General features: G+C 40.7%; 1 protein-coding gene across 5 annotated transcripts in view; it reads left to right on the top strand.

Annotated features, from left to right (window-relative positions):
- MSRA (methionine sulfoxide reductase A) overlaps positions 1-27,208 on the top strand; it is a 303,524-nt gene that overhangs the window by 3,241 nt on the left and 273,075 nt on the right. The window contains exons 1-2 of one of the 5 annotated variants that reach the window (XM_065055613.1): positions 16,282-17,951; positions 21,699-21,759. The exons of 2 other annotated variants lie outside the window; for them this stretch is intronic. The gene's annotated coding sequence lies outside the window, so the exon portion shown is untranslated. Of the gene's footprint in view, positions 1-16,272; positions 17,952-21,698; positions 21,760-27,208 lie in introns of those variants that run through there. 2 more of the 5 variants (XM_065055611.1, XM_021285516.2) reach the window with 2 other exon arrangements.

A 27,208-nucleotide genomic window follows, 5' to 3' on the forward strand; every position in this document is an offset into this window, starting at 1 on the left:
AAAGTCTTCTCAGTCTTCAGCCAGCAAAGGAACTGCAGGATAAATTAACGGTTTTGAGGAATATCTTAGCCAAATTATTCCTCTAATAAGCTCCAGAGCTTAGTGAGAGAACGTCACCATTTCCCTGCTAAGAGGGAAAGGGGCTCGGATGGTCACATATATTCTCTACCCGGTTAGTACAGGAACATTTCTGAAAGATGTTCTGAGTGTTGCTGCCGTGTTCTGTGGAAGAGTTTAACAGTGTGGATGGAGTCAGACTGACTCAACACCAGAAAATAATATTATTGACTATGATGACATATCCTGTTTTAGACATACAAAAGTATTTGAGGTGTGTTGCTGGGTTGGGTCAACCAAGCATGTGCTGACCTCCTTTTTATCACATATTTCAAAAATTTGTAAATATTCTCACAGAGTCCCAGGCTGGTTGGGGTTGAAGGGACCTCTGGAGATCCCCCAGTCCAACCCAGCTGCTCACGCAGGGTCACAGAGCAGATCACACAGGTGGGTCCAGGGGGTTTGAATGTCTCAGAGGAGACTCCACACCCGCTCTGGGCAGCCTGGGCCAGGCTCTGGCACCTCCCAGCAAACAAGTTTCTGCTCATGTTCACATGGAGCCTCCTGTGTTTCAGTCTGTGCCCGTTGCCCCTCACCCTGGCGTTGGGCACCACTGAACAGAGTCTGGTCCATCCTCTTGACACTCACATTATCTTACACTGGTGCAGAATTTGTGTTTCTCCTTGTTGACCTTCTTGAGGTTTCTGTTGTTGTACACCTGTAATTTTCCAAGATGTCGTTGCACTGCTCTGCTGTTTGGCGTGTCCATTCTCACCCTCTGGTTAGCCTTGCTCTCGGATTTGCTAAGTGTGTTTTCTGTCGCATCATTCATGTTATTCTTTAAGATATTGAATGATATTTGTCCCAGCATCAGCCTCTGGGGTAACCTGCTACACACCGGACATCAAGATATTGATCGCTGCCTTTTCACTGTGGTGGTTCTGCCAATTTTTGATGTATTCGGTGCCTACCAAGTCTGTTCTTCAGCTTTCTCAGCTTCCAAATTATGCTGCAAGAGACGTTGTCAGGAGCCCTGAGAAAGTCAATGTGTGTTACATCCACTGCTTCATCCTCAGCTGCGTAGCCAATCTTTTCATCATAAAACCCGACTGATGGAGCGTGATTTGCCTTTGGTAAACGTGCCGGCTATTCCTCATGACTTTCCTGTTCTCTTTGTATTTGGAAGTGATTTTTGCACACATATGCCATGATCTTCCCTGGGACTGAAGCGAGGCTGAGCAGCCTATAGCTCCTCAATCCTCTTTTTGATTTCGTTACAAAAGGTTGTTACTGTAGCCCAAATCTTGGTATTAATATCAGAGATCTCTCCCAGTTACCGGTATTCATCTAGATATCATTATAACTAGATCTGTCACACATTTCTGATGGTCACATCAACGAGCTTCCTTCACAGCCCCGCAAAAACTCCATGTGGCTCCTTGAACACATTAGTAATTATAACCTGTTTTTCCCCACATTGCTGCTTTTCTTTCTGGCTGTGCCAATGGATGGAGAGGTTTTGGAACAGACTTTGCAAAGATTTCGGCAAAAGAGGTTATCAGTACTTTCTGTGCTACTTTTAGGCCATCTTCTGTATTCATCAGTGCACTTGGATTTTCTCTGAGCTCCTTTTCACTCTTGTCATTTTTTGTGGAATTGTTTCTTATTACCATCTATGTCCATAGCTACCCTGTTTCCCCAAAAATAAGACAGGGTCTTATATTAATTTTTGCTCCAAAAGATGCGTTAAGGGCTTATTTTCAGGGGATGTCTTAGTTTGCTATGAACAACAATCTAAATTTATTCTTGAACAAAAAAAATCAATATTTATTCAAATATAGTTATATCATCACATTCTCGAACATCATGATAACTCTTGAAAACCTGAATTCCAGCATGAATTTCTTGTGACTCTATTATCTTTATTTGTTTTGGGAGTGTCTACTTTTCTTGGTGAGGGGTCTTTCTGTCCTGCTGCATTCTAATGCCAATTAATTGTACTTTAAATATATAGCTGCCTGGACACTATTTAAATTGACTTTTTAATGAGCTGTAACCAGGGCTTATTTTTGGAGGAGAGCTTATATTTTGAGCATCCTCAAAAATACTGAAAAATCATGCTAGGGCTTACTTTTGGGGTAGGTCTTATTTTCGGGGAAAAAAGGGTAGTTCTCACTTCCGTTTTGGCCTTTCTGATTTTGTCTCTAAATGCCCAGGCAATGCTTTGATATACCAGTACTTATTGTTTCTCCTTGTATGCTCTCTCTTTGCATTTTAGTTCATTAAGCAACTCTGTGCTTCTGATGAAGTTCCCAGTTTTTCCACATGATCTTTTGTTCCTCCGTTTTCTTAACAAATTTCTGCACTTCTGGGCTCCCGTGGTGCCTCCCGCACGTTGTGTTCATTGCGTTGTACCTGCTTGTGCATTATGTGGGACTTGACCTTGGCTGTGTAACCCTTTTTCTTGTTTCATCGTAAGGTTATTACTAATTTAGGATCTAAGAAAATTATGCAGCTAAACCTTCTGTATTCCGCGGATTTCTGTGAAGTGACTGGAAGTTGTTGGTTTGTAGAAGTTGGTTCAATGGGGATAAATCCCAGAATATGAGTTGAAAACAATACAAACATTAGTAACCTTCAGTTACTCTTTTTGTAATTAAGTTGTATCTGATCTTCAGCAAATTTCACACTCTGGGAATTAGAGTTTGTTGTGCTGTTTCGTTTCGTTGCAGTAGTGCTGCTGCATTCATGTTTGAAAATGATTTATTTCATATGATTTCTATATAATAGTGCAATACCATGTTGTGCTTTATAGTAAAATCACATATTATTTATTGCTTCTACCTTTCTAGTATAACTCTAGTTTTCAGAATTAATTTTAGTTACATTACTGCTGAAATATTACTGTGTTTTATGAGTACGTGAGTATATATTGCTTACACTAATTGAGTATTTTATTTTATGATAGTGGTAGGAGCACTAGTCAAGGGGTCCTAGTAATGTTGAGGGAACCTCCTGTGGAAGACATTGTGTAATAATACATATATATACACACAGAGAGACTATTTCTGCTAGATAGCCTGAGATAGCAGTGTGTAGTAAACTAAAAGAATATTTTGTCCTCTTGGTGCCAATGAGAAGTGTCAGGAAATATCTTCTCTGTCTCTGTGGTCCCTATTTTCCCAAAAAATAAGCCCTACCCTGAAGATAAGCCTATCTGTCCTGCTGCATTCTAATGCCAATTAATTGTACTTTTTTTACATGTATAGCTGCCTGGACACTATTTAAATTGACTTTTTAATGAACTGTAACTAGGGCTTATTTTTGGAGGAGGGCTTATATTTTGAGCATACTCAAAAATCCTGAAAAATCATGCTAGGGCTTATTTTTGGGGTATGCAGAACGTAAACAGGTATTTTATGGGGACTGCTTTACTTTTCCTATTCTGTCCCTTGCCTGCTGAAGCAGCTTTTGCTTTTCACAGGACGCAGACAGATCGGATTCCACCCCAGTTGCCTGTGTATGCGTGAAGAAGAGCATACGTGATAATTTTACAGGGAGTAGATTTCACAAGAGATTTTGAAATGAGATGATTTTAGGTATCATATGTCCTCTTAAGATTCGCTTAATTAATTTTTAATGTTGCATTTAGCCAGACATCTCTCGAAGCTTAAGAGTTTCCAAACACAACGAACATTCAGAAGCAGAAATAACACTTTAGATTGTTTTACATCTATACCTGGTTATTTTAGTGGAATTGTTGTCCATGCTGATCTTTTTTACTATTCTTAAAACACTGAAGAGAAATTATTGTGCTCAACCTAGTGGCCCGTGCTCTAAAATAGAGATGCCTGAGTGAGGTTGTGCCACGGAACAAGACCTACAAAGGAAATACAGTTTCTTTTAAGATTTAGAAGGATTAATTTCTTAAAGTTTTCCACCACTTTAATTACCTGATATGGTGGTTCACATAAAGAATTAACTAGTTGCTCATTTTTACTGCTCTTCATATGGAATATGGGCCAAAAACTTGGACATCTGACTTTCATTGAATTCAGGAGTGTATTGAGTAACAATGTTATATATGGTCTAGTGTTTCTCAAATTTCAATTTACCCTTCCAATTCAGAAGAGTTAATTACTTATTTCTTCATTCTAAGAGATGGTCTTTGCCTCAAATACACTCAAGCCATCAATATCCAGAAGTTATTAAATTTATTACAATTTCACAGCATATGCTGAGATTCAAATGAGAGAGAATGTAAGGCAGGGTACATTTCTTTATTGAAGGACCTCACCCCCAGTAATTCTTTATTATCTGAAAGGCAACTTTTGATATTTGTAGTTGCAAGATCTTTACAGGTAGGTGTGGAGGAATTTGCTTGGAAATCCTGTCTATAATAACATATTATGGCTTTTTCTCTTTTTCACCTTGTCAGGTATTTATATCTTGACACTAAACAGCTCGTTGTCAAGCCAAGTGCACGGCTATAAATATTGTACTGTCATTGGAAAAACGAGAATTACTTTTTGAACACCCATTGCATTGAAATTTTGGAAGGCGTCGCGATGTTTTTGTTGCTTGCATGTGCTTTTTTTTGCTCTTGGCAGCTGGCAAACAGCAACAGAAAGGAAGTCAGCTTGCACTTGTGATGCTTGATAGATTAAAAGCATATAGGAAAGAGATTTACAGAGCTGCACATCCAGAAAGTCTGCCCAGGTTTCTCCTGGCAACAGCGCAGGTTGCTGGGAAACACAATGACTTAAATGGGGAGAAACTTCACCCAAAAGGGTGAAGGCAAATAAGGCTTGAAGGAGACTCCTCTTGCTGATACCGTAATTTCCCTCTCTAAACTGAAAAATGAATCCAGAGGTTCTTTATTCAGAGGATTATGTGTGAATGCTGCTCTGAGGATTCATTCAAAGTTGTATATTAAAGGAGGATAATTATTTTTAGTCAAAGGTAGCGGCGCAGTACACAGGATTCAATAGCTTCTTGTTGCCGCGGTTTTGAAAAGGGATGTAACGTCTGAATTTCCCAAATTTCTGTTGTTAAATAAACCTGTCAATTATGAGAATTAAACGCAAGGGTTACGCAGGTTATTTTCTTCACTGGAGAATATTTCATATTATTTTGTGTGAATCCTGGGGTACACTGGACTTTGGTGAATTGTGTCCATTTATCTTTAGTGCAATTTTAGCATGAATGGCATTGACCTGACATTTAGGTAATGTTCTGATTTCAACTCAGAAAATAAAAACTTTGAGAGAAACATCTCAACTTCTTCACTTGGTCTCCATGCTACTACTTAAAAACCTTTCCTGCTTGGGTGCTAAATATCTCTGGCACCAGCTCTGCTTTCAGTTGTGTCTGTGTAACTTGGACGACCAAATGTTCTTCTTTTTAAATGTGATATTGGGTTGACTTCATCTTAGTCGCACTAGCGTATATCATAGAATCATGGGATGGTTTGGGTTGGAAGGAACCTTAAAGATCATCTAGTCCAATGCTGCCATGGGCAGGGACATCTTCACCAGCTCAGGTTGCTCAGAGCCCCGTCCAGCTTGTCCTGGGATGTCTCCAGGGATGGTTCATCCACCACCTCTCTGGCCAACCTGGGACAGGCTCTCAACACCCTCAGCACAAACAATTTCTTCCTCATGTCTGGCCTGAATCTCCCTCCTTTAGTTTAAAACCATCACCCCTTGTCCTATCGCAACAGGCCCTGCTCAAAGGTCTGTCCCCATCTTTCTTATAGGCCTCTTTTAAGTCTGGAAAAGCCACACTAAGGTCTCCTAGAGCTTCTTTTCTCCAGCTGAACACCCAACTCTCTCAGCCTGTCCTCCCAGCAGAGCTGTTCCAGCTTCGGATCATTTCTGGGGCTCCTCTGGCCCCTCTCCAGAAGCTCCATGTGTGTCCTGTGCTGGGGACCCAGAGCTGGACCAGCACTGCAGGGGCGTCTCACCAGAGTGGAGCAGAGGAGCAGAATCCCCCCCAAACCTGCTGCCCACGCTCCTTTTGATCCTGCCCAAGATATTGTTGGCTTTCTGGGCTGCAAGTGCACGTTTCTCATTCGTGTTGAGCTTCTCATCAACCCACACCCCTAAGTCCTTCTCCTGGGGGCTGCTCTCAATCCATTCTCCATCCAGCCTGTGTTTGTGCTTGGGGTTGCCCCGACCCTGCAGGACCTGGCACTTGGCCTTGTTGAACTTTGTGAGATTCACATGGGCCCATCTCTCAAGCCTATCAAGGTTCCTTGGGTGGCATCCCTTCCCTCCAGGGTGTCATTGGCAAACTTGCTGAGGGTCACCCAGTCCTGCTGTTCAAGTCTCCAACAAAGGTGTCAAACAGTACCAGTCCCAATACCAACCCCTGAGGAACGCCACTTGTCACTGGTCTCCCCTCGGACATCAAGCCATTGACTGCAACTCTTTGAGTACAACTATCCAGATAATTATCTACTGAGTGCTCTATCTGTCCCATCCGCGTCTCCGATTTAGAGACAAGAATGTTGTGTGGGACGGTGTCAGATGCTTCACACAGGTCCAGGTTGATGACTTCAGTTGCTCTTCCCTTACCTACCAACCCTGTAAGCCCATTGTAGAAGGGGGAAGATTTAGGAGCTTATGGGGAAGACCAAGTTGGTTTTAAATGACAGGCTGCCTCGGCTGTTCACGTACAAGTAGGCATTGCTAAAATACTGTGGTAAATCAGGTTGTGCTGAATTATACTTTTAAAGGTAAAACAGGCCCTGGCACGTTAAATTCATCACGTGGTGAATGTCCAAAGGCATTTAAACCAAGTGAATAGCTCCCCCAGAATGCTTCTTTCTTCTTCTGGCTGCAAGGAGAGTGTCCAGTGAGCTGCTCAGACGGAGGCATCTGTATTATAACATAACCAACTAAAGCATGATGGCGTGAATTCTGTCTTGGCTGCCATAGGCAAACAGATAATGCCCAATGTCCTGTTGACTTGTATTTCAATTCTGTAGCAGTTTGATGCTGGTTAAACCATAGTCAGCTCTCTGTCAGTCTTCCGGTTGGAAGGGTTTTCCAGGAGCAGGTTGCTTTGACTATTTAAATAAGTTCTTTTAATTTTGACCCTATTATTTGTTGCTCATCACCTCATTTTGTGTCTACAAACTCATTTGTCTCCTTGATGAGAGGAGAGTGGGTCCCGTGCCACCTTTTCCTGTGTTCTGTTCAAGTAAAGCTGTTTTAATCTCATAAATTGGGTTACTTTAAAAAAAAGTAAATTGTAATAATACTTTTCAGCATGGCAGAGCTCTGTTATGTATGGCATTCTTAAAGGAAAGGGTAACTGCGATGGAGACTCATTCAGACTAGACGTGCTTATGATTTACGTTGCGGTTACAGGGATGGATGAGCTCAGTGTAAGCCAGGTGTGGATTTATAGCATAATAGCTACTCCAGGTAACTGCCTGCACGGATGCCTTTGTTGTGCAGTGGACGCAAGGCAATCTGTCTGCGTTTCATTGCAAGGTAAGCTATGTTCCATTTACTCCAAGGTAAAAAATTGCAGTTACCACAAAGAGATGCTCTAATACGTGAAGAATTTTGTTTGTGTGAATCATTTTTATCTTCTCTGTTCTTTCCCAGAACAGTGGAAGCAAAATTAATTGAGGGAATAAGGTTATTTAATGACTTGTATCACAGTATCACAGTATCACAGTATGTTTGGGATTGGAAGGGACCTCAAAAGATCATCTAGTCCAATCCCCCTGCTGGAGCAGGTAGTTGGTATTCAGTGTAAAGCCTTAAAATATTTTTCTTGGCCAAAGAATTATTCTGCTCGCCATGAGTCAAAACTGTCTTTTTTTTCCCCCTACTCTCCTCATCAAACACCAGTTCACAGAATCATCATTTTCCCTTCTTTTCTTGGATTTTCTTGGTTAATGTTTGTACACAACATTTTCAATAAGAATTTCCCAAGTCAGGTTATGCTAAATGAGAGTGAAGTTGTTCACATGTGGAACCACAGAAGTGCAGCATCCTTAGTTCCCTCAGAACCCCCAAGGAGTCCAATACTAAAACTGCTCATACTTTTCATTGATTTGAAAGAAAATAAGTGCAGAATAGACCTTATATTAGGTTCTTGTAATGCAGATTTAAGGCTGTTTGAACGTTTTAGCTGTTTACCTCTGTGTCTTAGTCCTTTTGCGTTTCTCTGATGTGTAGTATTTACTCTGTATTTCCTTGGCTTAAAAAGCTTCTGTGGTTTAATTAATGTCTTTCTGTCAAATTTATACCTTCGAATTGCAATGGTGTACATCACCTTAACTTCAGTTCTATGCGATTTTTATTACATTTATTTTTACTTTGCAACCATTGAACTATTTGGCTTGTAATTTGTTGCGTGATAGGTGTTGTGTGCTAATATTTTATTTATTACGTGCAGAATTTTAGTGACATGGATACATTTGTATATTGCTCTTATTTTGTTACTTGCAAATTTTTATGATACCTATGAAACTCGTATTTAAATTCCTAGTATCATTAAAATAATACATGTAAATAAGTCTGTAGTTCCAATAAGATAAAAACCTGTGCAATATTGCAGTTTCTTATGTATTGTTCATTGTTGCAGATATGCAAAATTGGAGTTAGTGGTATTGCATCCATCTGGGTGAAGAGATTATTTCAGTCTTATTTTCTGTTGAGAAATGTGGCCAAGTAGATTAGATTTGTATTTTTACTGTAGTTTGGGCTTGATTTTTAAGGAATTTGATGTTCCAGGAGCCTCCAAAGATGTTTTAGGAATTGCTGCAATTTCTGGTAAGACTCAGAAGCAGAACTATAGTGGGAAATATTCTTGTGTCCCTTAGTGTGAGACAGAAAGCTCTTATTTTAAGGACATAACACGCTGTTTGGGGGTAGAGATTTGGTGCCTGAGACGCTGGCATCTTCTGCTAGGAATCCAGTGAGAAAGCAGGAGATCGTGCCAGGGATGCTGGTTCTGATTTGATGATGGAAGCCTGAACATCATTTATTCATAGAATCAATTGGGTTGGAAAAGACCTTTAAGATCGAGTCCAACTGTTAAGCTCACACTGCCAAGGCCACCACTACTCCATTTCCACCTCTGGTCATGAGGTGGGTATGAGAACACCAAAGATTGACTTAAGAAGGAGACAGAAAATTAAATCTCAAGTGGCAGACAAGGTTTCGACCCTTGCTAAGGTGGACTGGAAAGACTAGCCCTAAATATGAAACAAAAAACAGCAAATGCAAGACTGGAAAAAAATAAGGTGTTGTGGCTGCATTTAATATGTGACAAAGATGATTCTGGAAAGGTGTTGGGCTCCATTTCTACCTCTGGTAAAGAGGTGGGTACGAGCCTGGCAAAGCCAGGGCCAAGTTGCTGCATCCTGAAGATTTATTCCATAATAAATAATTTGAAAAACACAGACTTCCCCATTTACACTTGATTGTGGAATTACTTTTAAGCTTCAATGATTTTGGGCAGGTGAAGGTGACTTTATATAGACGGGTTTACATACGATTATATAAAACCATGTGTAAATATTTGTATAAATATATACAGGCACTCACATCTGTATATGCTTCTATAGGCAGCTTTATCACAAAAACTTGTGGCTGGAACATACACATTGAACTCATTCCTTGCCAGACCACGACCTACTTTGACCACAGACCTATGACTAAATTTTCTAGGACCAGGTCTAAATTTTCGAAGGAGGCTTGGCGTGGGTCAATACCATAAAGCCGCGAGCAGGGACTGGCTCAGCACCTCAATGTGTTGTGTCTCCTGAGAGCCGAGATGCCTTAAACCCTGCATGGGGATAGAGCTGGGACAGGCAGCACCAGCCTCTATAGCCTTGTCCGTGCAAAACAGCACTTGTTACTGAATATCATATATAAAAGGGCCCTCCCACTTACAGGGTTCACGGTCCTGCACCTACTCAACCTACTTGAGACTTTGGTTTCCTGAATCATAGAATAGTTTTGGTTGGAAAAGACCCTCAAGGTCATTGAGTCCAAGTGTTCCCTCACCCCTGGCACTGCCCCATGTCCCTGAGAACCTCATGTCCATCTGTCCAACCCTCCAGGGATGGTGACTCCAGTGCTGCCCTGGGCAGCCTGTTCCAATGCCCAACAGCCCTTTGGGGAAGAAATTGTTCCTAAAATCCAATCTAAGCCCATCACACTTGTGCACCAGCGCCTTCCCCAGCTCCATTCCCTTCTCTCACCTCGCTCCAGCACCTCAAGGCCTTTCATGGCGTGAGGGGCCTGGAGTCCACACCCTGGACCACTGCTCCATAATCAGAAAACACTCAAGTACCACAGTGGGATGTTCGGTATTTTCCATAATTAGCCAGTTGGCTGTTGGGCAGGAGAAATGTTGCGACATTGCACCCCTGTTCTCGAAAGAAAAGCACAGGTTTGTTCTTATTACAGGCAGCGCTGGCCCATCTGTTTTTATTGAGGCATGATCTGGATGATGTTGATGTTTCCCCAGAGTTCTTTCTGTTTCTGGCATTCCCCATTCATCTTTTACTATTTACAGGCTCAGAAAGGCATTTTTTTTGTTCATCAAACATTCAGCTCCTGAGAATTTCGTCCCAGAACTTGGTTGTACATCTGTGGCTACTTCAGTGGATGCACAAAGCAGGAGTGGAGAGGACAGATGGTGATGAGCTGGCAGGACAGAATGACTCCAGACAGCCCTTGGGGACATTAAACTGGAATGCAGGGACAGGGACTGGTACCTGTGGTGTTGCAGAATAGGATAAACTAGGTTGGAAAGGACTTTGGGGGTCGTTGATTTATGAGATCAGTAGATCGGTAGCTGATCTTCTTTTATTTTCTTCTTCTCCTTCTTCTCCTTCTTCTTCTTCTTCTTCTCCTTCTTCTTCTTCTTCTTCTTCTTCTTCTTCTTCTCCTTCTTCTTCTTCTCCTTCTCCTTCTTCTTCTTCTTCTTCTCCTTCTTCTTCTTCTCCTTCTTCTTCTTCTTCTTCTTCTTCTCCTTCTCCTTCTTCTCCTTCTTCTTCTTCTTCTCCTTCTCCTTCTTCTCCTTCTCCTTCTTCTTCTTCTTCTTCTTCTTCTTCTTCTTCTTCTTCTTCTTCTTCTTCTTCTTCTTCATTTCTTCTTAAGGATTCTCCTTCTTACCTAAATAGGGATGGTGCAAATCCACTTGTACACTTACTGAAGTTGACCTGCTGTGTGATAGGAAGCGGAAATGAAACCTCATCTTAAAGAGGTTGCACTCAGACAACTTCTAATAAAATAAACTGCTCATAAAGTAATAATGCTTAATTTTAGTTGTATCTTGAGTGCCAGTTTGCAAAGTTACTGCTCATAAAGGGAGCAGAAAAAAGCTTTTTGAATGAGAGAGAAAAAATATCATCATATATGTATCCTGTATGTGTGGATGTCTGTGCACAGACATTCCTGGGTAACACTGTTTTAAAAATATTAAGTATGGAAGTGGAAAATGAGCAAAAAATTGCACTTTCTGGGCTGATGGCTGGATGCACATCAGGAATTCTGAGATATTAATATCTGTAGAACTATTTTAAATATTTATTTTGTGAAAATGTCATTGTTGAAGAGAACGTTGAACACAAAATAAAGCACCTTGCACCTAAATTTTACAATGGAGCCCTTGCTTAATGCAAAACAAAGAACATGTCCTTATTCCTCACACATGGGCTGACAATTCTGAGAGGGTAACCTGACCATATTTTGGATAAATTCTATTTCTCAGTTATTTGACTTTTCAGAGCAGCCTTTTTCCTAATCACTGAAGATATTTGAGAGTTTCTACCCACTTCATTACCAGCCTATTCTCACTCTACCAAGTTGTCTGTAAGTGGATTCTGTTATGAGTAACTCCTGCATGTATTTTTCATGTTGCACGCTCTAATCGCTTTTCCAAATGACAGTCACAAATGCCTGTGAAGCTGGGTTCCTAACATTTTGATTTTTGTAAGTGTCTGTTTAGTTAAATTGGGGCGTATTTCAATTGATTGTCATCATCTCTCCATGAGAACAGCCCAGGTGAAGGTAGGATTTTTTTTCTGTCACATAATATACTTTCACACTTAAATAATAAATCAGCAAAGCATTTGGCTCCAAAATTAGACTCCTAAAAAACCTCAAAGGAATTGGCTTCACTTATCTCTAAAAGGAATGCCCAGAAATGATAATAGGGGGGTGACAGCAGAAATGCTGATAGAGTTGGCCATGACACGACAGACATGCCAAGACATGCCATGTTCATAATCACAGAATCACAGATTCGACTGGGTTGGAAAAGACCTCAGAGATGATCAAGTCCAACCCTTGGTCCAACTCCAGTCCATTGACCAGATCATGGCACTAAGTGCCATGTCCAATCTCAGTTGAAAAACTCCAGGGCCGCTGAGTCCAGCACCTCCCTGGGCAGCCATTCCAATGCCTGACCACTCTCTCTGCAAAGAATTGCTTTCTAATAGCCAGCCTCAGTTTCCCCTGGCAGAGTTGAAGCCCATGGCCCCTTGTCCTATTGCTGATGCCTGGGAGAAGAGACCAATCCCCACCTGGCTAGAACTGCCCTTCAGGTAGTTCTAGAGAGTGCTGAGCTCAGCTCTAAGCCTCCTCTTCTCCAGACTAAACAAGCCCAGCTCCTTCAGCCTCTCACAACCCCATAGAGCTTGTGTTCAAGTCCCTTCCCCAGTCTTGTTGCTCTTCTCTGGACCCGCTCCAGCACTTCAATCTCTTTCCTGAGCTGAGGGGCCCAGAACTGAACACAATACTCCAGGTGTGGCCTCCCCAATGCAGAGTACAGGGAAGGATCACTGCCCTTGTCCTGCTGACCACGCTACTTTTGATACAGGACAGAATGTGTTTATTCTTAAGACTAAAATGTTTTGGGGATATCAAGCTCATGCTGCTGTTGAGGAATATTCTCATACCAGGTAGTCAGGATGAGATGCTCCACAGTTTGCATTGACCCGCAGCATTTAGGTTCTGTCGAGGACAACAAAAAGGGAAATAAGTATACCCAACATTAAAGTTTTAAAAGTAGCTATTTGGGGTTAAAGTCTCTTGAGTTTTCCAATAAATAAATCCCTCTTATATCTACAAATACCTGTTAACATTTGTATGTTTGTATTATCTGTATTTAGGCATGTGAATCATTCTCTCATGTTAGTTCTCATTGAACTTACCTGGCAGATATACCTTCCCTGCAGGAAAGCCTGTGGTTATGTGTTAAAAAAGGACCAGTCTTGTGGGTAACTTTTAGATGAGATTCCAAATCAATCAGCATGAGTGAGTCGCTTTGTCTATTCCCAAGGTTTCCACTTGTGAGGTGGGAAATCAGGCTTATTTGACAGGGATACTAGTGCAAGTATCCACATAGACTAGTTTTGTGAGGTACAAGTGCGTTTGAGTGGGATGCAAACCCACATGAATAAAGGGATTTTGAGAAAAGGCAGAGTAAGAAGATATAGAATCATTTTGGTTGGAAGAGACCATCAGGATCATCGAGTCCAACCATAACCCAACTCTAGCACTAAATGATGTTCCTAAGAACCTCATCTGTGCGTCTTTTAAACCCCTCCAGGGATGGTGACTCCATCACTGCCCTGGGCAGCCTGTTCCAATGCTTTACAACCCTTTCCGGGAAGAATTTTTTCCTAATATCCCATCTCAACCTCCCCTGGTGCAACTTGAGGCCATTTCCTCTCATCCTTTCATCGGTAGAATTTTAAATGAAGAAATCGTGGGGGCTTTGAGGTGAAATACAGAAAAGATGGGAAAAAGAATTTGAATTGAGTGATGAGCAAGGCACAGGTCAATATTAATTTTTTCCTGATAAATAAAAAAGATCAAAGCGATGTGTAAGATACTGCAAACGAATCAATTTTTCTATGAGCACAGGGATAATGGTTGAAGGACATTGGTGGGTATTGAAGGACAGAGCTACGTGTTGTTCCGTAATGTTAAACCGTTCAACAATGAACACGGTCAAATTTGGAGTAGAGATGGATGGAGAATACGTGGAGAAAGATGAAGAATTCAACTCTTTCTATATTTTGTGCATTGAAAGGGAATAACATCAAAGACCTTGATGTTGTGTGAGTGGGTCAAGGTACCTGAGATCTCAGTACTGGGTTATTGTGACCTCCCATGGAAAAGGCCACAGTCTTGGTGGAAGAACATGAAGAAAAGTCCCCAAGCCCCATAATTTGGAGAAAGTTTTGTGTTTTCTTCCTATCTGGAGGATATCGGATTAAGCAGAACACGAGATTGATCTGGCCTGGAAATGGATTTATGGGAAGCAGCAGAACTTGGTTGTGTTGGAAGGTTTTGACAGCTCAAATTGGAAGAAGATGCACTGTGTTTGGAGCAGTGTATATTGAGAGATAAAATAACGCTCTTCATCCTAATAGCAAGACTCTTCAGGAAAACATTTGGCTGCTAGAGGATATATTTATTTTTGCCACCTTATTTCAGTGAGAATCATGAAGGAATAGTTAAAATTGTTCATTTGTTTTGGAATTATATATATATTTTTAATATGCCTGGAATACTCTGTTGTCAATCCATACAATTTTTGGAGGAAAACTAATGAAATGCTGAATTTCTAAGAGTGACTGCTGAAGTAGCAGAGCCTTTCAGAGGTAATTCCACTGACAGCAATTTCTGTGTCATCTTTTTGTTCCCATGTTGATGCCTGATGGTCTTTCAGTGAAGCCAAACTGATGCATCAGAGTTTTCTGTCAAGTATGCAAAGAAATGGAAAAATGATACATAGGTGTATTTTTTAACCAAGTTGACCCGTCATAATGATGGTAGGTGCTAATTAAAGTGATAGGACATGCAATATTTTAAGGGAAAAATGTGGTTTTGAAGCAAATGATGTCTCTTGTGGAGTTGGGAGGTGATTGGGAAACACGTGGATAGGGCTGTTATGGTCGTTGCCAACAGGACAAGGGGAACATTGGGAGGATGTCTCCTTTATCCATCTGTCTGAAGGTCAAATAATTGACCTATTTTTAAAAATAATCAGTAATTAAGATTATACAGTCTCTCTCAGGACATAGCAGAAGGTTTTTCTCATAAGGCCTAACTAATCTTGATCTTTGTTGTTTTGGTTCAACTTGTTTGATTTCTCGTCCTGATCATGGTAGTTACATAGAATGATTTCTATTCTCCCTTTTAGTAACGTTTTTTTTTGATATTTGGAGGCTGCTGGCAATTTTCTTCTTGGTTAAACAGCTGTAGTGTGGGATTTAGCACTGGTTTCAGACCTAGCTTTAGATATATGTGTACAGGTATCTGCTCCCGTTATATTCCATGGAGGTTTAACCCTGGAGCGAAGCCTATAGGGCTTGGTTTATAAGCTAAACAAATGGGTGGCAAACAACTGGCTGATAAATTTACTAAGGAGAAATGTGAATTCAACACCTGAATTCTTGGTGTATCACAGACGTGTATGTGATGCAAAGATGGGACATGCCATACAAATTAAATGACTTAAGAGTTTTCCGAAACCCATCCAACCATCTCGTTGGCCACTGATCTGCTCTCCAAGTATGTGAATCTTAAATTCACACTTTTAAAACTCCTGAGGAAAAAAACCTGGTCCTGCGGTGTATTGAGGGAGAATATTTTGCCTCCTTATTTTAGCCAAGCGAACTTCATCCGCACATCAAACCTTTGGGACAATTCTATCGCTAAGTCCCAAATAACAACTTCACCCCTAAACATCTGGGACTCTCTGTTGGATTTCTCAGCAAGAAAATAGTTGTATCCGTGGACTTAAAAATTATCCACTCAGGGAAGTTTTATTTCCTTTTTTCCATATAATCTCTTTCGCTCGTTAATATAGTGCATATGTTTTAAAAAGTTGGCATTTTGCCTCGGCAAATAGCTCGAAGGTAAAAGAAAGTTGATTTCTCTAATTCCCCTCATGCGAATTCTCGTCATTTGGAAGATGTTGAACGAAGTCCAATTTTCTATCCTTGCAACAAATCAAACCATTTCCCAGCAAAGTTAACTGTTAATGCTTTGCCATTTCTCCTGTGAATGCCGCTGAAAGAACTCATGGTTTTGATTTAATTGAACAGATAATTGGCATCTGAGGATGTGTGGAGCCAGCTGAAGATTTAGCTGGGATCAGGTTTAGTATTATTAAGCCGATTTTTTGTAACGGTGGAATTGCTAACTGGTAGTTTTCAAGCTGGAGTTTAGAAAGTTAAAACGTGCGTGATTCTCGAACGTGATCTTAATGCCAATCTCTACGTCTCCTGCTCCCGGCGTCTTCCCGTGCTTCTCGGGAGAAGGCAAACAGATTATTTCAGGGAGTATTTGGCGCTTATTAAAACGGCACGTACGCCCGCCTTCAAAAGAATCTGGATTTACTGCAGGTTGCTCATGTGTCGCATGCGGACATTTGCAGCGAACAGATTTCTCATCGCCGCCAACACTGAATGGCTTCCAGCGCTAAAAAAACCCCCCTTACGCCCATTGTAAAAGGTAGGAAACCGTGCAATCCGTACACCGATTTGGCAGAAGAAGCGCTCGTCGGTGCCAAGATTTGGTTGCCGACCCTACAGTTTGTTATTATATATTTTTTTTAAGCTATTAATTGATTCGCAAAGAGCATCTTTTGGATTAAAAAAGCCGGGGATTCAGACAGGCTGGCACAGGCTGGAGCGCGGCCAAGCTGCTCGGGGAGGCTGCCGAGGAGAAGGAGAAAAAAAGGAGGAAAAAAAAGGCAAGACTTGGCACGGCTCAGTCAAATGAGCTCCTTTTGTCTGCTCTCTCGGCTTGAGCTTCGGGAAAGAAAAACCGGCCTGGGCTACAGCAAAACTCCCAACTTTTTGGGTTTTCCAACTTCGACTGCTTTTTAAGCCGCTCGGGCTGGTTGAAAGTGGTGGGACGTTAAATGACGTTGGGTTAGCGGTGGCGAGAGAAATAAAAGACTTGAATGAAGCTTCAGTTTGTACACGTGGGAAATACAATATTTGCTTATTTCTTTTTTTAATATCTCTGAATAAACTCTAAGGGAACCGTTTATCGTGCAGGATGACAGAGGGACTACCTAAATCAAAGGGAGAATTGTCATTTTTTGCAACAACAACAAAGTTTATCGACGTGAATCTGCTTTAAAACCCAACCTCACCTCCTTCGGAATATGTTCAGAATGGGAATTTCGGCTATATGCTCCAGATGCGAACTTTTAATGGAACCTCCTTAAAGATTTCGGCTCACCCAGCAATGAATTAAGAGTAGAGAGAAAGTTGTGACATCTTAATATAAAAGTGAGTATGTCCGTATTTATTTTTGCTGCTTTGCTGTCCAGTTATTACTGCCAACACCGACAAGCAGAGCGAACCGAAAACACCCAAAGGGCAAAGTTAATAAATCAAAGCACGATTCTACTTGTCTAAAACATTTATTCCAGTGCATCTTGCATGTGAAACTGCTGCATGTTCTACTTTGAAAGACGAGATGGATAAATATTGACTTCTGCCAAGCGAGGAATGTTTCGAGATGACGTGGGTTTGAACTGCTGACACTGGGTATAGAAACTTGCATGTGTAGTTGCAATACCTGTTTGCTGGAGATGGTGAAAATTCAAACCCTGCTCTTTTCTCCTGCGTGGATTAAAAACCACAACAATCCGTGGCGATTGCAGCGTGGATGTCTCGTGAATTCAGTCAAATTAACGACCGAAAACTCCATTGTTTGATTTCTGCTGGCTTTGCAGTGGGGCAGGTGCCTTATTTTGATTTTCTAGCATGCTGCCTATTAGGCCTGGATGTGCTTGGATTATAACGCGGCTACTGTGACCATCAGCTTCATTATTTCAGAGAGTAACTGTAAAGCATAGATTTTTATGGATCGTCTTCACTTCTAGTAAGTATTATCCTACCCTTAAAGAATAGATTGCTCAGATGTGTAATTTCTGGCATGCTGCACATTTCCCTAATTCTTATGTGCTGAAAGGGAAGAAACAACATTAATGAAAAACATTTTAATAGGAATGCCTTTATATTTTAACTGTGCATTTTGATGACTGCTAGAAATAACCGGCCTTTTTGATTAGGTGAAAACATTTGGGTTTCTTAATATGATACTAAATGGGTTTCATAGGAAAATATGCCAGATTTTGACTACACCAGTGAACCTTTTGCAAGAGGCTGTAGTTAGATAGTGGCTACGATGCTGTCGTGATGCCCAGTTGATGCAGTGAAACCTTTTAAATGGTTTCTGAAAGCTTTTTACTGCACTGAAACTATTTAAATGACTGTGTGCGGTGATGGGGAAATGGGAGATGTGATGGAGCCAAGTTTGCGATCACAACAGGGGATAAGTTTGGCTGTTTGGCTGCAGATTCTGAAATTAATTTGCTCTATTTCTTAGAAACAATGGCTCAAAGCAGATGCTGTTTCCTTTCATCACGACATTTCAACCCAAATTTTTACTATATATCCCTATTAAAAGCCGGAAATATATAGAAAACATTGTGGTGAGTCTAAGTGAAAACAAGCTGTGAATATTAGAATAACCCTATTTCTCTCCTGAGTATAATGTCAGAAATGATTTTTCAGGTTTTAACCATGATCAACATGTGGGTCCTTGCAATGCATCGACAAATAGAAAATATTTGTATGGATATTTGAACGTTGGTTGACACTGAAGCGATGACGGTTTTCAAAACTTTGCCTTTGAAATTCTAGTCAGCACATTTTGGTTTCCTAAGTGGGAAATAGACCATTCCAGATTGCTTTTGGCCTCCAAAAGAAAGTGGTTTTGCTTTCTGCTAACCCATTCGCTTTTAAAAGCTCATCTCAGTGTGTATTTTTGGGAAATACCCCCATTTGGCAAATTAAAATCCAAATTGAAATGGGACGGTTGGTTCCACAATGTCGATTGGATCGCGTGAAAATGTCATTTGTGAGTGTGATTTGACGTGGTTTATAGTATTTACATAGTTCATTAACAAACTACATAAGAATTTGAAGTTTCTCTGGATACTTTAATCAGTTTAATCATGATCACCATTCATTTATGATCCTTAATTATTGGCGAAGTTTGAGCAACTTGTGTTTGATTCTTAATGAATCATTAATCCCTATATTGATCTGGATTGTACAGTTCCTTAAAGTGGTATATTTTAATGTGAAGAGGATTAGAGTTTAGGGTTTAACTTGATTTTCCTTATGAAACTACAAGCCATAATATTATTTCATGTAGGAGCATTGCGTTTGATGGGCCTATGTCTGATCTCGCTTGTGTGTATTAATAATATATAAACCACAGTTTACTCTTCTGGTTTTAGTGGTATCAAAGCAGGTTGAGATCAAAATGGGACTGCAATGGCTCTGTTTGTGCCTTTTATATTTATATGTGTAAACTGTTTTATCACAGATTTGTACAAAGGTTGAAGGGGCGCTCACTATGAACCAATGTGTTTATTGGACAAGGAAGAGATTCTCAATATAACTATAGATTTTTTATAAGTACGGCTGTAGGATAATAATATATATGTTAAAATACAGTATATGCAGATTTTGCATGTTATTTCGCATGCCGATACCCATGGAAAATGCTAAAGATTGCCCTGGTTTTCTAAGCATGGTGTAACTCCGTATTCTACCATTGCTGAGTTAACCTCATTCCTATATCCAATGGTTTTGAAAACTCTACATATTCTTTAGGGCTCTTTCCATTTATCATTTATCATTTATCATTTATCATTTACCATTTACCATTTATCATTTACCATTTACCATTTATCATTTACCATTTACCATGTACCATTTACCATTACTCCAGCATAATTGCTTATTTTGTCGCCCACTAGATGACAAAGCATTTTCTCTCTGTACAGCGACTTTCCTGCCGCTGGTGTCATCATTTTAATTATTCCATATAACCGTAGCAGGTGTTTCTTCAGATCTCAAGGTATATAAAACCATAAGTGCATTCCTAATATTTTATTTGTAACTCCAGCCCAGTCCAAGGTGGAAAATGGTCACAGAAACTGCAGGAAGAAGGTTGTATAATCTATAATCTATACCTTATAAGAATTTAACTTAGGTGGAATTCCACTTCTTGATTCCACCTGGAGGTAGAGGCCACCATCTTTATCCATGCAATATCCATTTTGAGCCAAATCAATAGTATTTTGTCCAGTGTAGCTCTTAAAACAGTGAGTAAAGTAACTTTTGTAATAATTGTGGAGTAATAAACACCTTTAGAAGGTGATTTAAATGGGGGTCATGTCAATCCTGTGAATCACCCTGTTAATTGACCCTAAAGGAAAACCAGTGCAGGGACCTTGGGCTAAGACATCTGACATTTAGTCGTCTCAATTGGAGGAAGATCAAGCAAATTCTTAATGAGATAGTTAATGAAAAAAGGAAGTTTTAAAATAGAGAATGGCAGTGATTGCTTGTTCAGCCTTGTGCTGCACTGTGGTCTAGTCTCTAGTATATTCATGGTCAAGAAAAAAGGAAAATAAGACAATAACTGATGAAAATATTAATTTGTAATTTTTAAAAGTTGTCTTAATGGTATTGTCTGAGATCTTCACATTTAGAATAATCCACGGTGTTTAGGGCCCAGCCAATTCTGATAAGCTTATGGAAATGTAGAAGCTTGTAGAAGCTTGTCCACCTGGTAATTATGGCCATCCATATTCCAGTTGGTTTCCTAAAATTAATTTCTACCCAGTATACATCTGTTGCTCTGAGTTTTTCCAGATTTGGTGAATGTGATGGAATTTTAGAAGGTTTGTATCTTCTCTAAGCAGACAGAGACCACCTAATGGAGCTGAAAGCTCTGGTGATCTTCACCTCCTCTTGGATGCTCCGTGTCCTCTTAAATTCACAAATATGCCACTTAAGCTGGAAAAATAAGCCCTTTCTTAGTGAAAATAGAGTATTTGGTCCTGATCAGCATTGCTCTTATCGTATCACACCTAGAGTTTAGATGATATAATACCTTCTGCTTAGATGATGGCACAGAAGAATACCTAAACCAGGAATAAAATAAGAGTATCTGTTACATTACCACAATCATCTATGTATTAATCTTAGGCTATATATATATAAAATAGATGTAGATTCATACATCTATAATGCTTAAATCTCCGACCTCAAAGGAAAACAGAGATCGGTTTATTTACTGGATACACCATCCTTCTGTTTGCATAAATAAGAAGAATAATGCTTTGCTTGGGTTTTTTTTGACGTACACATAAAATATGTTGTAAAGATCAAACACAAAAAGTTATTTGCCTTCCAGTGCACACCATATTTCTTTTTCTTTACTCATTCTTTTCTAATCCTTCCACAAGAATTATCGTATTAAAATATTACGATCCTTGAAAGCTACAAAGCTTCTGAGTTGTTGTACTGATTGATAGTAAAATAACATAGTCCTGGATCTGTTCCAATCTTATATGGAATAGTAACATATTCAGGTAGTACTTTCAGTTACAACAATGTGAACAAGTTTTATTCCTTTGTAGAATAAACTCAGATAGGGATGAAATCTTTTCTCACTTTCAGAATATGACTTGGCCACCATGTGTTTTCTAAGTCATGGAGATGTGATTGAATTGTGGACCCAATTTGAATGTTATTTTCATTACAGGTCTTGCAAGAAATTCCTATTATTGTCCCTTCATTACACTTGTTGAATCACCTATTTTTTGGTAAGTCTGCCAAGTTGAAGCAGAACAAGGCTGTAATTTCCTTTAGCCACCTTCCTTTTGTTGTCTTAGTGTCATGAACGGAAGCTTCTGTGGCTCTGCTTTGGTTTCCAATATTGTGTAAGCAAAGACACTTCAATCTTGTCCAGCATTTTACCCTGGAGAGTGACTTCTGTATGTGCTACTGTTAAAGTGACACCCCTAATACTAATAAAAATATCATACCTCTCTGTATTTTTTCAGGTAAAAGGTATCTTTGAAAATGCTTGGTGACACTTCTGAAGTTGTCCATGTTCCTAAGTATTTCGGAATGGATTAATTTGTATTTTTTCTCTATTTTTTCATACACCGTATAGTTTTCCCAATACTATATGATAGGATACTCTATGCTCAATAGTTGTTTGAACCGATTCTATGATTTCCTATGGCCCATGAAACACCAGCTCACCAGAGGTTCCTATTGATGTTGTCTTCGTTCTTCTCATAGTGGTGGGTAGAAAAATGGCTTTTTGGGGAAATAAGGTATATTCTCCAGGGACATCTGGGCAGTGCCTACCAGCAGAATATGGTGCTCTTTTCAATATCTTAGACTGTATGAGGTATTTTGTGGAACTGGGGGACATGACACAGGGTACACGGGTGAACTGGACTCTTAGAGCTGAAGCCAGGTGGGGACATCTGAAAAGGTATCGGCCATTTGGAATCGCTTTCTTTTTGACCACATTACTGCTGAAGACTAGAGACATTTTGTAGAGAATCTTTTCTTATCAACTGTCTGATTCCCAAAGTCAGGTTATGTAAAGCAAAGGACCATGAGGGAATAGAGTGACTGTCAGCAAGTTTGCTGGTGACACCAAGCTGGGAGGAGTGGTGACACTGGAAGCTGTGCTGCCATCCAGAGACCTGGACAGGCTGGAGAGTTGGGCAGGGAAAAAGTCAATGAACTAGAACAAGGGCAAGTGTAGAGTCTTGAATCTGGGCAGGAACAACCCCAGGTTCCAGTGTAAGTTGGGGAATGACCTGTTGGAGAGCAACAACTTCTGCCAAAGTACTCAAGTTTTCTCCTGCCTTTTTCTCTCCACGTGGGTGTTTAGAATGGTTCAACTGGAGCCAGCTGGCCATAGTTTTTTCCATAACTTTTCAGGAACGTTTACATTACTCCTATATAGATCCATAGTTTTGGTGCCTAACGCTGTGACATCGGCAACAAAACTGGTGCTGATGGTGCCAACAGGATGAAATACAATACGGATTACTGTCTAAACTTTTTAAATTTACTTTTTGATCATTTAGACGTTAAAGGAAATCTGTCCCACACAAAATCGCTTCTAACTGCTAAGAGTTTTATTAAATATCTGCTTTATTTAATCTCATTTTTCTAATTTTATTTGCTTTCTTTTTAATGGCAGTGATAATATTTGTTCATCGGTCACGGTGCCACTCTTGGCTGTAACTAAAGTCAGTTGACCTTCGTTTAGTGACCTCGACATCTGAGTTAATCTTTGTCTCGCTTTCCTTTTTACTTGGAGTTTACGTCTCTGAACCCAAGAGGAAATTCAGCAATTTAACCCAGTTGGAGAAGGTTTTTCCACCATCTCCAGCACAGGATCCGCCAAGAAAGAACATTTGCTGCATTTTCCTAATTTTACCCGCTGGCTCCTCATTGAACAGTTGAACGGCACAAAAGGTGTTTCCATATGTTGTTAAACTCCGTTTAGGCCGAGTCTAAATTTGTGCATCACAAGTCGTGTTGGGACTTGAATGGAAAAGTGGGACTTGAACCTTCATGTAGCTTCATATTCCTTCTGTCTATATCCGAAAAAACTTAGACTTGACTTTTTTTGACAATAAGTGAAATGAAACCCTTCTAGTCCTCTTTACAACCTAGAAAGTATCACCTTTCCTGTCATTCTTTATCCAGAAAATTTTGTCAACCTATTGCAGATTCCCAAGTCCCAGTATATCTAAATAGCCACCTAATTTTTAAGCTGTTGTAAGGATGATTCCAGATATTTTATAGAGCTCAAATATTTTGCAATCAAGCTGTAATTTTGCCATTGGTGAGAGCGGTTATTCCAACACCCCATTTGTGAAGCAGTTGGAACGTGGTGAGTTCCGACCCTTAGGAAGCAGGAACACGTTTTCAGGCCTTCCCGGATAGAATTTCTGCAGCACATATGTTGAAACTGGCTTTCCAAATCTCTACTTAGTCTTAGATTTTATTGGAAGGTGTAAGAGACGGGTCCTTTGGAAAATCAGGCTCCTCTAATTACATAGGTAACATTTAAAAATGTTTGATTCTGTCTATGAATCATTCTCTCCCATTATTAGAGCTGACATTTTCATTTAATTTCCCAGTGGGATTCCGTTTAATGTTTTCAAAACAACATCAGTCGAAATCATATTTGTTTGGGTTGTTTGCCTTTCTAAAGACATTTTTTAATAGAGGAATCACAAGGCTTTAAAAATGGAAGAACAAAGAGTTTTTAGGGATGAAATATTGATAGAAGTTCCACTCGTTATTTTCTTTTAAATTCAGATCCTTCGATAGATGTAAAACTGGTGAGGGAGCTGTGATGTATCTAAGTGTAATATCAGAAACAAAGGGTTTGGGAGTCTGCTGAATTTTCTTATTTTGATCATGTTGTTATTCAGTGAATCATCTGTATTTAGTGCTACTGTGAATAGAGTGAATATTTTGGTTTTTATTTACAGGTTTTTCCAGGTTCCAGTATAAGTTGGGGAATGACCTATTAGAGAGCAGTGTAGGGGAAAGGGACCTGGGGGTCCTGGGGACAGCAGGGTGACCATGAGCCAGCACTGGGTCCTTGTGGCCAGGAAGGCCAATGGTACCTGGGGTGGGTTAGAAGGGGGTGGTCAGTAGGTCAGAGAGGTTCTCCTGCCCCTCTGCTCTGCCCTGGGGAGACCACACCTGGAATATTGTGTCCAGCTGTGGCCCCTCAGTTCCAGCAGGACAGGGAACTGCTGGAGAGAGTCCAGCGCAGCCACCAAGATGCTGAAGGGAGTGGAGCATCTCCCGTGGGAGGAAAGGCTGAGGGAGCTGGGGCTCTGGAGCTGGACAAGAGGAGACTGAGGGGTGACCTCATTAATGTTTACAGATGTATAAAGAGTGAGTGTCAGGAGGATGGAGCCAGGCTCTTCTTGGTGACAACCAGTGACAGGACAAGGGGTAATGGGTTCAAACTGGAACACAGGAGGTTCCACTTAAATTTGGGAAGCAACTTGTTGGGGTGAGGGTGGCAGAGCCTGGCCCAGGCTGCCCAGGGAGGTTGTGGAGTCTCCTTCTGTGCAGACATTCCAACCCGCCTGGACACCTTCCTGTGTAACCTCATCTGGGTGTTCCTGCTCCATGGGGGGATTGCACTGGATGAGCTTTCCAGGTCCCTTCCAATCCCTGACATTCTGGGATTCTGTGATTCTGTGGTGAAGAAGTTAGTCCATTCTGGTCATATTCGTATTGTCTTAGGAGGAGTGAATTTTTTAACAGTGTATTGAATTATTTTATATTACTGGCTATGCCGCAATATATTGGTCTGTTCTAAATGGGGCTGTTCTAAATAAAAAAAGGTGTGAGTTTAGGTATTGAAACAACATGCTCTATATTCTCCAAATGTCCTGTTCTTTTAGAGCTGATGAAGGCTGAATGTGGCTTAAGGTTTTATCAGCTCTCACTGATACGGTTCTCCAAGAGTCTTTGCCTTGTTTTGGGTTTGATGGAACATGGTGCGTCAAGTATAATGTGAAATTTAAGTGTATGAGGAAAAAATCTCGATAAATCAAAACTGCTTGTGTATTTGGGAGAGCGCGAAAAGGGAGAAAACTGGCGGCGGGGGGAAACGACATATGTGTGAAGAATCAGGGAGATGTAAGATCTTAGTGTACTGCTTATTAATTGGATTTATTGCTGCTATTTAGAACCCTGACTGAAATTTGTTCTTTTACATTCCTGACTCGATACATTTTCAGGAAATTAGAAAACAATATTAAATGTGCGACTTTCTACCCCCTGCCCCCTTTCTTTTCTCCTGATATTTTAGGGTTTTAAATGTTTATGGAGAAAAAACATTAGAAAAGAGCATGTAAGACAAAGGTAATAATCACAGTGGCGTGCTGGTTTATGGGGCAATAATCCACTTGCCTTGTTTGAATAAACTATTCCGCCTCCGTTCTGGGCTTTACCTTAGGGAATTGTGCTGGATTATTGCCTTGTAAAACAGGGTTGCCTTCGTCTTGTTGGTTAATCATAAATCTCTGCCTCTCGCTAGTCATGGAGTACTTCCTATCTTACAGCATTCCCCTTCTTTTCCTTCTCGGCTTTGTCCTACGTTTCAGAGGATTCACAAATAAAACCTGAGTTCTGCCTCATTTGTGGCGGTTTAATGTTCATCTCCACTCTGGGAGTTTCTATATAAGCATGTTCTACGTTTATTTTCTTCAAATGAAGGTGAATCACAGCAGGCTCCATGGGAACAGCTTCTGAGTGAGATCCAACCTGCCCAAACGTCACCGGAGTCTTTGAGGCGGAGATGACGGGAGCGCGGTGGCGGCTCCAGTGCTGCTGAGGTTCCTCTGCCTCCCCATGGGCTCTGCTCAGCTTTACAGCACATATCCACCAATTTTATGCAACCACTGGGATGTGTAAGCCGGTAGTAAGTAGATGTTAGCGAGGAACTTGAGTAGCACCACTCAAATGATTTTTTAAGAAGGCTGGGATCTGCTTGGGTTTGATCGTGGAGCGTGGGCTGCTGCCTCGCAGTGCCACCATCAAGATCTTATCATTAGCACTTACCCATGTACCGGTTCCCTTGCCTCTTGTTAACTGACCTTGTTGGGTTCTTCAAAAAAATTTGTGTTTTTCTACTTCCTGAGACTTTCTGAGAATGAACAGTCTAGAAATAGCAAGAAACCAGATGCAGCCGTGATTGTAGGGGTGCTGGCATGACATTTTCTGAAATAATAGAATCATGGAATGCTTTGGGTTGGAAGGGACCTTAAAGATCATCTAGTCCAGCCTCCTGGGACACCTTCCACCAGCCCAGGTTGCTCAGAGCCACGTCCAGCCTGAACCTGAACATTTTCAGGGATGGAGCATCCACATCTTTGGGCAGCCTGTTCCAGTGTCTCACCACCCTCCCGGGGAAGAGTTTCTTCCTTATATCTATGCTAAGTCCATGCTCTTTCAGTTTAAAGCCATCACCCCTTGTCCTATCACTACATGACCTTGCAAAAAGTCCCTCTCCAGCTTTCTTGTAGCTCCCCTAATGTAGCAGGACAGTCAAGTCAGTTCTGGAGCACTGAAAAGTAGAGAGATAAATTGATAGACATTGTCCAAATTGGAAGATTGTGGGAGTTGTAACATCATTTGTAGTTTCTGTGCTGAAGAAGAGTCTGAAGAGTATTCTTATAAATCATGTCTTTTGTTGAGGGAACG

This window comes from Columba livia, chromosome 3 (genome assembly GCF_036013475.1).
Source record: "Columba livia isolate bColLiv1 breed racing homer chromosome 3, bColLiv1.pat.W.v2, whole genome shotgun sequence".
In the NCBI taxonomy this organism is placed as follows: domain Eukaryota; kingdom Metazoa; phylum Chordata; class Aves; order Columbiformes; family Columbidae; genus Columba; species Columba livia.